Source organism: Pongo pygmaeus, chromosome 11 (genome assembly GCF_028885625.2).
Source record: "Pongo pygmaeus isolate AG05252 chromosome 11, NHGRI_mPonPyg2-v2.0_pri, whole genome shotgun sequence".
In the NCBI taxonomy this organism is placed as follows: Eukaryota; Metazoa; Chordata; class Mammalia; order Primates; family Hominidae; genus Pongo; species Pongo pygmaeus.
In genome coordinates, this window is record NC_072384.2 from 65023528 (window position 1) to 65039856 (window position 16329).

The 16329-nt window shown below is 32.7% G+C and overlaps 1 protein-coding gene across 3 annotated transcripts in view; it reads left to right on the forward strand.

Moving 5' to 3' along the window:
• Positions 1 to 213: 213 nt before the first annotated feature.
• CSRNP3 (cysteine and serine rich nuclear protein 3) overlaps positions 214 to 16329 on the forward strand; it is a 218758-nt gene continuing 202642 nt past the window's right edge. For all 3 annotated transcript variants that reach the window (XM_063647603.1, XM_063647601.1, XM_063647605.1), the window contains exon 1: positions 214 to 269. The gene's annotated coding sequence lies outside the window, so the exon portion shown is untranslated. The remainder of the gene's footprint in view (positions 270 to 16329) is intronic.

The window sequence follows — 16329 nt, forward strand, 5'->3', positions numbered from 1 at the left end:
TATTTTTTGAAATATCTTGCATCTCTGCTTTTCTCTCCATATTTCTTTTCTCCACTCCCGTCCTCTCTCCCAGCTGCAGGGATTCGTCCTCTAAAAGAGTGGGGGTGGGAGGGAACAAGGAATGGAAGCAAAGCAGGGAGCATGAGCTAGAGAATGCCAGGATCTGGCTTTTGTTATTGGTTGGCTGCCGCCTGATGGATAGACGAGGGAGGAGTGTACTCTCTTCAGTGTGTTCTGACGGAGCCGAAGTACAGAAACCATATTTACAGGTAAGAGCAAAAAATAAAAAAAAGAAAAGAAAATTCTTTTTTTCTTTAAAAGAGAATGCTTCTCAATTTTTACTGAAACAATTTTATAATAGGAAAATTATTCTGAGGACATTTTCCGAAAATGTGTCCCTTTTATTACTTGAGGAAGCTTTGCAATGAGCTTGCTGTTCTTTCTCTCTGCAAAACCCTTAGCTGATTAAAAACAAAACAAAACAATCACCAGAGGCATGTCTTATCCTGAATAACTTTCTGTGCAAGTGTCACTGAAGCAAAACTAATAGATAAAATGAATCATCGTGTGTCTCTTTAAAAATGTTTAATTCAAGCTTGTTATTAGGAATCGCAGGAAGGATGAGAAAACCTCGGTAAATTCCACAGGTCCTGAGAAAATGGAGCCTTCTGTGAATATACAATATAAAATTTCATGTGGGCTTTTAATATTGACAATACAGTAAAAGGCTTAGGAAAACTATTTTTGCAGCTTGTAGGCTCTTTTAGCACTAATTTAGAATGAATGATTTGTGTGCATTTAGCCCTTTTATTTAACTTACTCCTCTTGATAAATCTCATGTTGTTCAATAGTTGCATTATTTTATTCAGTAAACTTTAAGCTTATGTGATAATTAAACAACGATTTGTTTCTATTTGTTAACTTACATGGAGCCGTTTTTATTTTAAAGCTCAGAAACCTAATTTTGAAGGATTAAACATTGCTGTAAAAAATAGCATCTTAACAGTCATGTTTCACTGGTAGTTTAATTTATCAATCAAACACATCTAGATAAGAATTCCATCAGAGCATTTATATTGTTGATAATATCTCTAGGCAATTTTTTTTAACAACTTTACTAGGTGCTTGTATCTCCTAATATGGTCCTTTATATTGCCTTAGGGAAAATAGGGACAAGTTCTAAGTATGTAGACTAAATAACACACTTGTAGTAAAAACATACAAAAAAATTGAACTCCCAGTCACTTAATTCTTTACTTTAATTCACAAATATAGGTCATTTAATGGTGGTGGAATCTCATTAAAATTGAGCTTTCAAGAATTATGACTGACTTGAGTACACTGGCCATCAATTAATACCTGTTGATTATAATAATAAAATAAAAGTCTTTCAATGAGGTAAATAATTTGTTCATACATATTTTAATACCTTTTTGAATGAATCAAAACTAATAGGAATGACTATATAATTTCTAAATAATTTTTGCTATTGTTTTTCTTTTTGTTTATTGTTTTTCAAAATTTTTATTTATTGTACTTTTTTTTGTTTGAGAGATTTTCTTTGAATAAACAGACACAAATATAAAAGTTCTTGCAAAATTAAAATAAGAGTGAGAAAATTGCTGAATATTAGGTATGAATTAGCTAAATGAATTGAGAATTACCTTAAATTTCCTAAATGCACTAAATATAGTTAATAACATGTTTATATGGTTAAGTGTCATAATGAACCAAGTAAATATTCTGGCATGGTTTATTTTGAACTATTTCTGGATTTCAAAGATTATTACATAGTACTGAAATTTTGGCATGTTTCTAATTATTGATGGATCTTTCTGATTTTGTTTTTTAAGCAAAACAATGGTTGAAATTAATCCACCCCTCACCCCAAGATTGAAATTCAAGGTGATATATAAGACCAGATATTCATCTCCTAAAATGTATTAGAGGAAATAAATCAATGCAGCTATATTTTTTAGAAATTATAAATTCTGAGTAAAGCTACCTCCAAGAATGAAGGGGAATTGATGAAAATTAGAGAGCAGAGTTCCACATGGTTTTAAATTATTCTGTTTCCTTGGAAACCAGCTGCTGCAGATGCATTTTGCTTTCTTTGGCTAAAAATATCACCCTTTTAATAATCACTAAGGGAGAGGACTGAATAAAACCAGAGTATATTGTTGCTGCTTTTTATAATTTCCTTAATGGTTCACATATTTTGGATGAAAAGTAGATAAACCCTTTCTCAATCAGCGTTTCCTATCAGCCACTGGCAGACGTCTGCAAGTCTTATAAAAATGAGACAACTGGGGTAGCTTTTACTGCAGAGTCCACAGGAAGAGATATATATATAGAGAGAGAATGTGTGCTGGAGTGGAGACAAGAGAGAAAAAAAGCATGAAAGAAAAGTTAAGAGGTTACTGTCCAAGTGAAGGATGAAAAAAGGCAAATGAAAACCATGTAAGGCTTTCAGTGAGAAATGGGAAGGCATCACCATTTTTTTTTCCTTTGATACAAACATTTTTAAGATTTAAATGTAGGTTTTTAATGGAGCTCACTATATACAACTTTGTCCCCTTTTCACAACACTCTTTCCTTTTTCTCTTTATGTTTGCGTGGTTTGCAATATAATGAATAATACAATAAATTAAGAAGTATTTTTTAATGTATCAATGACTTTAATCATAAAAAGAAAAGCTTGATATATGTCCAGGCTATGAATAGTGAGGAGCATTCAATACACATTTTGACATTAGAATAAGAATTTTTTAAACTTAACGTCCAAACCATGTTTCATTAATGCAGTTATTTCCTTACCTTTGTAATCTATTTAATATGTATAAAAATTACACATTCCAACAACCTAAAAGCTATTTGTGTTAATGTTAAGGTAATTAATTTAAAATTTAATATAAATTACTGTAAATGCACATATATCCTTTTTGCTTTATTTGAAAAATTTTTGCTTTCTTTGAAAATAAACATTACTTTTATGTAGCTTTTCTCAATACAAAAAAAATCACAATTATCATCATATTCTACCTTAGGCAATTCCTTAATTTAAAACATTTTTATTATAAAATTACATGCTTCAAAGGCAGCACTGTCATCTCATACACCATTTTTTTTCAAATCTCTCAGCTATTTGTTAAGAGGAAAAATCATCATAAAGCTGTTACAGCTTTCCTATTATTTTTATTATAATTCAGATGAGATTCCTAACTCTATTTTCTCTTTACAACTCATTTAAATATTTGTGACATATCATACTTTATTTTCATAATATTAACCTTAGTCTATTAGATTCAATGTTAGCAATGTAACAAATAAAGCACCGCATGCTTAAACTACGTGTTAAAATATTTAATATGTAGCCAACATATTATTTAAAGTTAAATTAATTTTGCATGTCAGTAAGTTATTTTCAAAAAAAGCTGGGATGGTGGGAAGTATTTCGTTTTTACCAATTAACACGAGCAAAGCACTTCACTGACAGCACTTTCAGCATAAACACTGATGACATTAAAAAGCAAGCTAACAACAAATCAGATAGACTAGTAAATGGATTATGTGACCTGTGTAGACAACCCCTATTTAAGGCACAACCAAAATTATCAATGCTTGTCAAGATCCTGAAGAGAATGAATTTCGTAGGCTTACTCTCAACTACGATAATTTAAAAATACAGTTTGTTAGTCATTTCTACTTACTGCTTCATGCTTCTTTCTTTGCTAAAAGTAGCTTGCCAGAATTGTGGGTGGGTTTTCATGGCCTCTTAAAGTCTCACAAAATATACTAAAGAAAACAAAATAGTTAATTACTTCCCCTATAATATAAGTAGACAACTTTACATCTGTAATGGAAATATGCTAGTTTGGCAAATAACCTCTTATTGCTGGAAGTGGAGGGGTGGGATTTACAAGAAATGGAAATAACATGAGAGTAAGAAAGCTTGAGTCAGATTTCATAATGTTCAAATTGTGCTATATACATAAAGTAATCCAGTCAAATAAAAAAATTACATTAACATTTGTACTATAGTACATCACAACTCAAAGGTATTATTAATCAGATGTTATTTTTGACTAATATATTTAATACCTGATAGCTTAATACAGGGCTTGTACAGATATTAAAAGGGGGTTGGTTCAAAGCAGCATTATTGCTTTTTAATTACGATTTTGTATGAAGAAGTAAGGAATGGATTTATCAAGCTAATTGTCACATTTGGATATTTCACGTATCTCAATGAATCAGTTGGGCAGATCATTTGATTTCTCTGTCAATTGCTTAGATTTCAGTTATTATAATGGTCTAAATTGTTTGAGCTGAAAACTGTTGAATGTGCATGCCCTGAGAAAACACTCAATATAACTTGTAAGGTATTTAATTCAAGATTATAACGATCTAGATAAATATCAGTGCTATTTCTAAGGATTACGTATAGTAAGGAAATCACTTTGATACGAGATCAACTTCATGATCAACTTCATGATCTCATATCATGGCCTGAAAAGTAGATAAGCATGTATGTGACTTATTTCCAATAAGCTCTTATACTTTACTTAGATCAAGAGCTTATTATATTATTTTCCAATACCACAAAGGGTGGTGCACACAACACATTTCTCCTTATCTCCTGACTTGTGCACATTCATAAAAATGACATTATTTTAAACAAAAATCACCAATACTATCAAATGTAGTTTTAAAATTTATATATTTTTTATTTTATCATATTGTTTTATTTTATTTTATTTTATATTTTAGAGATAGGGCTTTTCTATGTTGCCAGGCTTGAGTGCAGCAGGCTATTCACAGGCAAGATTATAGTGTACTGCAGCCTCAAACTCCCGGGCTCCAGTGATTATTCTGCTGCAACCTCCCAAGTGGCTGGGGGATTGCAGGCTTATGCCACTGTGCCTGGCAAAAGTAATTTTTATGCAAATGTTTATGTCTTTAAACAATATTTACTATAAATTCCTTGGCCAATACTCATTTAATTCATGTATTATCTTTTCATATTTTAGTCTTTTATTGCCCTAGAAACATGGGACTGCCCTGTAGAGAGAATTTCTTCCTGGATTCTTCATTTTACCTATGACAAAATTAAGGCACAGAGAGGACAATGATCATATTTAGTTGGAAACTAAGTATTTGCTTATGCAAAATTACAACAGCAAGACACTATGTGTTTGCATTAAATATTAGATATAGTGCATTAAACACTGGATGAAAGAAAAGCAGAACTTAGAAAGGCTTTGCATGGAGGTGAAAAACATGGTGTGGCCAGATGGTCTCTGATGCATAACAACACAGGGATTTTAGAGTTGCATAGAACTCTCTACTTCAGACCTGCCCCTGATATCCAGTGAGCCTAGTGACTTTGACCTACTATCACAGTCTCCTTGACTTTTTTAGTTTGCTGTCACGGTCAAAATGCATTTCAGCTTTGTTTTTTAGCAAGTGTGGATACAGTTAGTTGCTGTCATGTTGTGGATATATCACAATATATTTAATAATGAAACAAATAGTTTCCTAAACAGGAGCCCTGAATGTATGTACAAAGATTTTCATTTGCTTTTCTCTCCTCAGGTTAGGCTAGCTATGAAAAATCAATATTTGTCATCACTCCTTACCCAGGTAATACTGGTTGTGATGGTATCAGCATTTTAAAGCAGAAAGATTCTGGAAAAGGGTTTCAAAAGTGATTAAAAAAAAAAAAGACATCTTTGTTCTGTCTAATTGAAATTCCCTTCTCGTTGCTCATGAAACTCATACTTAAAATTTTAAATGATTTGCCCCCTATACATCCAAATCAATGAGGGCCCCAAGGGGCTGCTCTCATGCTGCCCACTGAAGTTACCTAGAGCTGAGTGTTAAATGGAAAACTGATCTAGGGGATGCCATTATAATCTTCTATTTTTAGAGATCTTCCCACAACATACAGGCAAGGCCAAGGAGAGAAGCCGTGGGCCTGTCCTGTGCTCCCTGCCAGAGCTTCTTGGTGTGTGGTCATTACAGCCACTTCGTGATCTCTCAGTACCCTTTTACTCACTATCTAAATTATAGTTCTTGATGACAAGGAGTTTCCTTCATCTCTGCATCAATGCCTAATACAATGCCTGATACACAGTATGTGCCCCCAGATTGTTTTGCTGACTGAATAATTAAGCAAATTGTCTTGTCAGATAGTCATCTAGCCCTCCTCTTACATCCTCTGAATGGCAGACACTCCTTACATTCTAAGACAGTCTCTTCCTTCCATGTTCTTCTCTGTTAATGCTATTCAATGTGACAATGTCCATGTCACCTAAATGTCATTAAGCCATGCAAGTTTTTGTCTTGCAGACTTTTTATTGTCTAAACGCTATCTGTGCTCTCCTACGTTAACGGAATTTTATCTGCATGTAGTTCCCATTTCATGCTTCCCTGCTCTGTTTCATTATAATACTGCTTGGTTTCTGATACACACACACAGATTATCGTATACTAAATCAATGGGTTAATTGTAAATTAATGTAATTAACTGTAATTGTTATATTAATATATAATACAAGTGTTAATTAATGTTTGTGTAAGAAAATATAGTAGTATGTATTTAACCAATCTCTGAGTGCTCTCATACATCCACTCTTAGTCAATGAATCCCCATTCTCTTGCGTTAAATTTGTTCAACAACATATGATTAAAGTTAAAATTGTTCAGCAATATTTTTCTGCTGCTCTGTGCTCACTTTCTGCCATTTGTGTTCTGTTCTGGTGAACAATTCTAAGCCATAATGCCTGGTAAGTGACAATGCTGAATAAGCTACAAAGAAAACAAGTGTGCATGCTTGCATGCTGTGTGTCACTGGGGTTTACTATGCCTCAGGGTAAAGGTAAGCAGATAATATGGGACTGGTAGAAGTCCTTTGATATAAATATCACCACAACTAGGTAAAAATGACCAAAAGAATAACAAATGAAATATCCTGATGAATTAAATCTGAAGGAAAAGAGTGCTTACCAATGTACTGTAAGCACATGTACCGCAAGCACAGTATAGCTTTACATGAAGCTATACTGTGGTATACATATACCCCTTAAAGGTGTGATTCAGTCATGCAGGCAGCATGCCTATTTCTAGAAATGCATCGTTTGAGCTAATGGGGTACTGTGACTTTGGCTTATCTATCTATTCTTTAAGTAGTGCAGGATAATCATTGATGGGCTTCCTAACTGATTCACTTTGCAATCAAACAGGCATACCCTCTTATTGCCTGTGTAAATCTGGACCAGTTACTTAAACTATCTGAGCCTTAGTTTTCTTATCTGCAAAATTCAGTTATCTACCTGGGTAGTATTGTGAAGATTGGCAGGTGTACACAGAGGACTTTTCAGTGCAGAATTTGGCGTATAGTAAGCCATTGTGTGCAATTTTTAGTTGTTGCTAGTCATGCTTTTCTATTTATAAGCCAAGAATGGAAGGAGCAAAATAATCCTCAGTATTTGTAATGACTTCCTAAGTATTATTGATTGCTATTGGTTGAAAAAAATCCCTCTTGATTGGCTAGATTTTCTATTTTTTCCATATTAACTACAATTAAATTGCTGGGCATCAGCTGGTAAATTTAGTATTGTATGAGAAAGTGCAATTGTGAAAACAAATCCTAGAATTATTAAAGAAGAGCAAAGATAGGACCTTCGAAATATTAATATCAAGCATTTTCAAAATTGGGGCATAGTTCTCAAAAATATAATTGAAGATTTCATAAAAATATTCTATGATTAAATAAATTTAAGGAAATTTGGAGGATATTTAAATAATATCCATTCGTGGTAAGTCTTTTCTATGCTAACGTACACTAAGACTTTTAACGAAGGGTATGTAATATTAAGAAATTGTAGGCCGGGTGCAGTGGTTCATGCCTGTAATCCCAGCACTGTGGGAGGCTGAGGCAGGCAGATCACATGAGGTCAGAAGTTCGAGACCAGCCTGACCAACATGGTGAAATCTCGTCCCTACTAAAAATACAAATATGCATATATATATATAAAATACAAATATACATATATTTGCCAGGTGTGGTGGCAGGCACCTGTAATCCCAGCTACTCAGGAGGCTGAGGCAGGAGAATCGCTTGAACCCGGGAGGCTGATGTTACAATCAGCCAATATCATGCCACTGCACTCCAGCCTGGGCGACAGAGCCAGACTCCATCTCAAAAAAAAAAAAAAAAAAAAAAAAAATTGCAGGCCAGTAGGCCAGGCATGGTGGCTCACACCTGTAATCCCAGCACTTTGGGAGGCCAAGGCAGGTGGATCACTTGAGGCCAGGAATTTGACACTAGCCTGGCCAACGTGGTGAAACCCCATCGCTGCAAAAGATACAAAATGTAGCCAGGCGTGCTGGTGAGTGCCTTTAGTCCCAGCTACCTGGGAGGTCAAGGCAGGAGAATTGCTTGAACTTGCAAGGTGGAGGTTGCAGTGAGCCGAGGTCACCTCTTGGCACTCCAGCCTGGGTGACAGAGTGAGACCCTGTCAAAGAAAAAGAAAGAAAGAAAGAGAGAGAGAGAGGGAGGGAGGGAGGGAGGGAAGGAGGGAAAGGAAGGAAAAGAAGGAAAGGAAGGAAAGGAAGGGAAAGAAAGGAAAGAAAGGTTAAAAAAAAAGGACATTATTAGACCTACTTCATCATAGACCCCTTCCCAACACAAAAGTCTCCTACTAAAATCTTGCAGATTGTATTTTGTATATGCATGCTTCACTAAGCATTTTTAAGACAGATGTATATCTACTGTGTTATTAAAGAGCCTCTAACTCAAAGGCTGAAATGTGATCTACATTTTATAATTTTCAAACTATAAAAATAGCTCCAATGTTTCTAATACAAAAACACTTCCAAAATTATTCAATTACATATGTGTTCATTCTTCATCAGAGTAATATATTCAATTTTTTTAAATTTTCACTCTTTTTCTCTCCCCCATGTTGTGCTTTTAAACTTCAAAGAAGCAGCACGTGTACACATGTTTAAAAATATTTGCTGTCCAAAGAAGTTTTATTTCCAAAAGCATGATTCCATTTGGTTTAAACTTTTTCTCTATAAGGAAAATCTGGAAACTACTCCTTTTCTCTCATGTCTTGTCTTCTATTTACCTTACTTTTCTCCTTCAAAAGTACCTGCTTATTTATTGAACATTTCTTGAATCTTTAAATAAGATCCCATTCTTCAGTTGCTCACAGTCTATTAAGAAATTGAGTAGGAAACCTATGCCAAGTTTTGTATAGAAGGGGTGTAGCATGACCTTAAAGAGCACAGTCTATGGAGTCAGGCAAGGTGAGTTTTAATTCCAGCTCAGTTACTTAATTGCCTTTGTCAGTGTATGTAGGTTACTTCCATCCTAAGCTTCATGTTGCTCCGTGATAAAAAGGGAAGCATAATGCTTAATTCAGAATCACTGTAAGGGCAAACAAGATAACATGTTCACTGAATTTAGTTTCTAACACCAAGTAAAAACTCAAGAACATTATTATCATCTGTTTATCCAAAAGCGAAGCTATTTATTAACTAAAAATAAACAGGACATTATGGACAATATGAAAAATATCCCAAAGAATTCTCATTAAACCCTGTGAAGGCACCTAGCTATAAAGAGCATTCATAACCTACTTTTTCTGTAAAGATAATTGAAACATACCAAAAATCACAAATGAAATGTGTCTTTTTTATAGCTATTATGAATGTTTATAAACAATATTTATGTATATTTTACCAGGAAAAGGAAAATTAAGTAACGTAGGCACACACATACACACACAGAAACACATTAAGAATAAAAAGAAAGTATGTGGGAGAAAAAATGTAATTTTAAGTATTCAAAAACAAGACAAAACAATATCAAGCAGTGAGATATCGAAAGTCATGAAAGTCCGTGATGATAAAATTATGATTTCAAGTGCCCAAATGCCTGGGTTTGAATTCTAGCTCTAAAACTACCTGTGTGACCTTCGCCTCATCACCTAACCCCCATATGCTTCAGTTTTTAATCTCTAAATGGTATTATTAATAATAATGCCTATCTTATATGGCTATGAAGATTAAATGAGTTGATACATATTATACTAATTTTCTATTAACATGTAACAAATTCCCATAAACTTAACACTTAAAACCACATTTATTTATCAGCTTATATTACTGTAGGTTAGAAGTCCTGCATAGGCACTTTGGGAGGCCAAGGCGGGAGGTTTGCTTGAGCTCAGGAGTTCAAGATGAGCCTGGGCAACATAGTGAGACCCCATCTCCACTAAAAATCAAAAAAATTAGTCAGGCATGGTGGTACAAGCCTATAGTCCTAGCTACTTGGAGGCTGAGGCAGGAGGATCACTTAAACACATGAGGTTGAGGCTGCACTGAGTCATGGTCATGCCACTGCACTCCAGCCTGGGTGAGAGATGAGACTAGCCTCAAAAAAAAAAAAAATAGTCCTGCACGGTATGGCTAGGTTCTTTGTTCAGGACCTCACAAGGCTAGAATAAAGGTGTCACTTGGCTAAACTCTTATGTGGTCACTCTGGGGGAAAATCTACTTCCAAGCCCATTCTTGTTTTTGGCAGAATTCTGCTCCTTGGGCTGACAGAACTGAGGTTTCTGTTTCCTGCTTCCTGTCAGCTGGCTGAAGGCTGCTCTCAGCTCCTGGAAGCTGCATACATGTGCTGTCATGTGACCCTTTCCTACTTCACGTCAGCCAGAGAGAACCTCTCTCTCGTCGAATCCCTCTCATCCTTAGTATCTGACCTCTAGACCTTGATTTCAAGGGCTCATGTGATTAGGTCAAGCCCACCTGCATAATCTCCCTATGTGGTTTGGGTCTTTAATTCATGTGCGAAATTCTTTTTGCTATGTAACATAAACATAGCAACATAAACATAACACAATCGCAGGAGTGGTATCTCACAGTATTCACATGTCTAGGGTTATATGGGCACAGGGTGTATACATTACATGGTAGGGAATCTTAAGGGCCACTTTAGAATCCTACCTAGTACATATATGAAGTGCTAGAACAGTGCTTGGCACATAGTAAGCACTATATGTGTGTTGACTATAATTATTATCTTGAGTAGCTGACAAATTCATTAACAGTTTTAAAAAATAGCAATATTTTTTGCCACAGTATTGGCAAGACTGAAGTAATATACCAATGCACCCTTAAAGAAATATAAATTGACAGAACCTTACTGGCAGAACCAAATTGGCAATGTGTATGGAAGACTCAATATTTCCACTTCTAGGAATTCATCCTTAAAGGTATAATAAGAGATATGCACAAATACATATATTTTTATATATAATATATAATATAAAAATATATATTTTATATATTATATATAATATAAAAATATATATTATATATATTATATATAATATAAAAATATATATTATATATATTATATATAATATAAAAATATATATTATATATATTATATATAATATAAAAATATATATTATATATTATATATATTATATATGATATAAAAATATGTATTATATATTATATATTATATATAATATATAAAATATATATTATATATTATATATTATATAAAATATATATTATATATAATATAAAAATATGTATTATATATTATATATAATATAAAAATATATAATATATAATATAAAAATATATGATATATAATATAAAAATATATATAATATATAATATATAATATAAAAATATATATAATATGTAATATATAATATGTAATATAAAAATATATATAATATATAATATAAAATATATAATATAAAAATATATATAATATATAATATATAATATATAATATAAAAATATATATAATATATAATATATAAGATATATAAAAATATATATTATATATAAGATATGAGATGTAATATCAAAATATATATTATATATAATATATAAGATATAATATAAAAATATATATTATATATAATATATAAGATATAATATAAAAATATATATAATATAATATAAAAATATATATTATATATTATATATAATATAAAAATATATATTATATATTATATATAATATAAAATATATATTATATATTATATATAATATAAAATATATATTATATATTATATATAATATAAAAATATATATTATATATTATATATAATATAAAAATATATATTATACGTAATATATAATATGAAAATATATATTATACGTAATATATAATATGAAAATATATATTATACGTAATATATAATATGAAAATATATATGATATGTAATATATAATATAAAAATATATATTATATATTATATATTATATAATATAATATTTATTATATATAAATAATATATAATATAAGATAATATGTAATATTATATTATATGTTATATTATATTATATATTATAATATTATATATAATATAATATAATATATAATATAATATAATATTATATATAATATATTATATAGTATAATATAATATAATATATAATATAATATATGTAATATAATATTATATATTATATTATATAATATTATTATATATATTATTAACATATATATTATATTATATTATCATATACATATTATATTATATTATAATTTATATATTTTATTTTTATATATAATATATAATATATATAATATATAATATATTATATTATATAATATATAATATTAATATCATATAATATATAATATTATATATTATATGATATTAATATTATATATTATATTATATATAATTATATATAATATAATATATAATAATATATCATATATAATTATATATGATATATTATATATATATATAAGTATAATGTTGGCTAGGTGCGGTGGTTCACACTTGTAATCCCCGCACTTTGAGAGGCTGAGGCAGGAAGATTGCTTGAGCCCAGGAATTCAAAACCAGTCCCGACAACATAGTGAGATCCTATGTCTATAAAAATATGAAAAAAAATTTAAATAAAAAAGGAAATGCTAATTATACTGTGATTTATAATAACAAATACTTAAAAATAAACCAGACATGTCCCTTTAGAGGTTTCGTTAAATATCATGGCCTAGTTATTCAATGAAATACAATGTATTAGACACAAAACCCAAAATCAAATAAAAGCACATGATATTGGAAAATATTGAATGAGAAGATAATATGCTCATGTTATTAGTGGAGAAACTGCAGGTATAAAATTGCACATACTGAGTTAATCAATGCATACTTCTTCTTGTAGTGTGAGGTAGACTCTTGGCAAGATACGGTCACTTGATGAGGGAGGGAATATACCCTGACAAACCCCCTGAGATTACTGTCGTTCAAACCAGACTGCTGGTGACTACTTAGGGAGCACCAGCCTCTTTTCCTGGAGTGTGGGGTGGGCTTTGACAAGACAGGATCACTTAACAAGGGAGGCGATGTGCCCTGACACCAACTGATCACACCCACCCACCAAAACAGCCAGGGCATCCTCAACAGGAAGACTTTGCACCATCTTTCCTAGTTCTCTGTGCTGCCTCTATTCATTCCTACTTCAAAGTGGAAACAGTGTGGTGTGAGCCCTCATACCTGATTTATAGTTCTCCTTTACGCTAAACTGGCTAGATCACACACCCAGACAAGATTTTAGAGTATGATTTTTGTTTTTAGTTCAAATACAAGGCATCCTGGAATACAAAATATGTACCAGTAGGGTGGAGAGTATGGAAATTAGAACACCTACAACGCACATTCTGGCATTATGAAATAGCTATGTGGAGGCCATTATCCTAAGCAAACTAACACAGGAACAGAAAACCAAATACTGCATGTTCTCACTTGTAAGTGGGAGCTAAATACTGAATACATATGGACACAAAGACGGGAACAATAGATACTGGGGAGGGCTCGAGGAGACAGAGTGCGGGAAGGTGGACTGGAAGGCTACCTAGTGAGTACTATGCTCACTACCTTGGAGACGGGACCATGCGTACACCAAGCCCCCGTGACACACAATTTACACATGCAACAAACCTGCACATGTACTCCCTGAACCTAAAATAAAAATAGAAGAAAAAATAAAATAAAATAGCTACTATTAGCCCCGTTTGACAGGTAAGAAAACTCAGACTGAGAGAAATTAAATAACTTGCTCAAGAGATCCTATTCAGGATTCACCATTTCCTAAATGGTGAAACTGGGTTTTGAAGCTCGAGCCTCTCAGATCTTAAATTTAAGAGATGTGCTTTTTTTTTTTTTTTTTTTTGAGATGGAGCCTTGCTCTGTTGCCCAGGCTGGAGTGCAGTGAAATGATCTTGAATCACTGCAACCTCCACCTCCTGTGTCCAAGCGATTCTTTTGCCTCAGCCTCCCAAGTAGCTGGGACTACAGGCTCACCCCACTACACTGGGCCAGTTTTTGTATTTTTTGTGGAGACCAGGTTTCACCATGTTGTCCAGGCTGGTCTCAAACTCGTGACCTCAGGTGATCTGCCCCCCTTGGCCTCCCAAAATACTAGGATTACAGGTGTGAGCCACCATACCCAGTCAACAGATGTGCTTTTACCTGAAGGATACAGATATCACTACAAATTCAGATTGAAGCAATTCTTCCCATTTACCTTTCAACCCAAAGGGAGATACACCAAATTCCTAGTTTTTGAAACTATCGTCTACCCATAGACCCTACAACCCAGGCTGGTTTCTTCCACCTCTTCCTTGTCTATGAGTAAATTGATAAAAATCAATGTTCTCATTTAGGTGTTTCCCTCCAGCCTTCTCAGAATTTTTCTCCCGTGTCTCCAAATATACTTTCACCTTATATTCCCAGGACTGTTCAATCTACATTCACTTTTATTCTGCATCCATCTTTACCTTCAAGAATCTGTCCCCGTTCTTGTTCTAGGTTCTTGTTATAGTTCTCCTTTACGCTAAACTGGCTAGATTACACACCCAGACAAGATTTTAGAGTACGATTTTTGTTTTTAGTTCAAATACAAGGCATCCTGGAATACAAAATATGTACCAGTAGGGTGGAGAGTATGGAAATTAGAACACCTACAACGCACATTCTGGCATTATGAAATAGCTATGTGGAGGCCATTATCCTAAGCAAACTAACACAGGAACAGAAAACCAAATACTGCATGTTCTCACTTGTAAGTGGGAGCTAAATACTGAATACATATGGACACAAAGACGGGAACAATAGATACTGGGGAGGGCTCGAGGAGACAGAGTGCGAGTCTGCCAGTTAACCTCCTGTAATCAACCTAAGCCCATGATTATATCCAAGCTATTTATTAAGTGTCCTTGCAGTGGCAGGAGAGAGAGAGAGAACATACCTATATGTGTGTGTGTGTGTGTGCATGTATGTATATATACATATATAAAAATATAGATATAAATAAATAATGTATATATATATATAAAAATATATAATACAGTTGTGGAGGTTTGCTATTCAGTATACCTAGGCTCTGGGCAAGGCATTCAGGTGCCCTTGTCCATACTCATAAAATCTCAATCGTTGGATGTAGTAGTCTGCAAAACTTGCCTGGTAACAACATACATTTAAGGCCCTTGCAGGGGGATACATCTAAGCTCTAAACTATCTGATTTTTAGAAAAATAACTTATATTTGTAGAAAAGTCAATGTAGTCAACATTCATTGTAGTTCTTCCTTCAAAATGGAGATTTTAGGTTTTTACCTTCGTATTCTGTAAGTGATCTGTCCTGAGTCAGTAGCTAATACAGTTGTTTCTTGCAACAACAGCATAAAAATTAATAACTTACAATTTTCTACTGTTACCTTTAAATGCTAATAATTGTATTCTTTTAAGTCTCTAGGTTTGTATAAAATTACTAAACTGTCATTTTGAATATTTTATTTCAAACTGTGATTATTCTATGTCTTAATCAGTTCTGGTTACCACAACAAAATACCATAGACTGGGAGAATTATAAACCACAGAAATTTATTTCCCACACTTCTGGAGGATGGAAGTCCAAGATCTAGGTGCTGATAGATACCGTGTCTGGTGAGGGACTGTTTTCTAGACAGCTATGTTTTTGCTGTAACCTCATGTGGCAGGAAGGCAAGGGATCTCTTCTGGGGTCCCTTATAAGGGCACTAATCCGCCTTCATGACTTATTTATGTCCCCAAAGCTCCAGCCCCTAATAACACCACCTGGGGGTTATAATTTCAACATATGAATTTTAGGGAAACCCTAGCATTCTATTGAATAAATATTCAGACCATAGCATTCTATTGAATAAATATAGCAATTGTAACAATTCTTATCTTAGGAATGCTAGTAAGAAAATTGTATTTTATATACGTCTCAAAATGAATTATTGTATA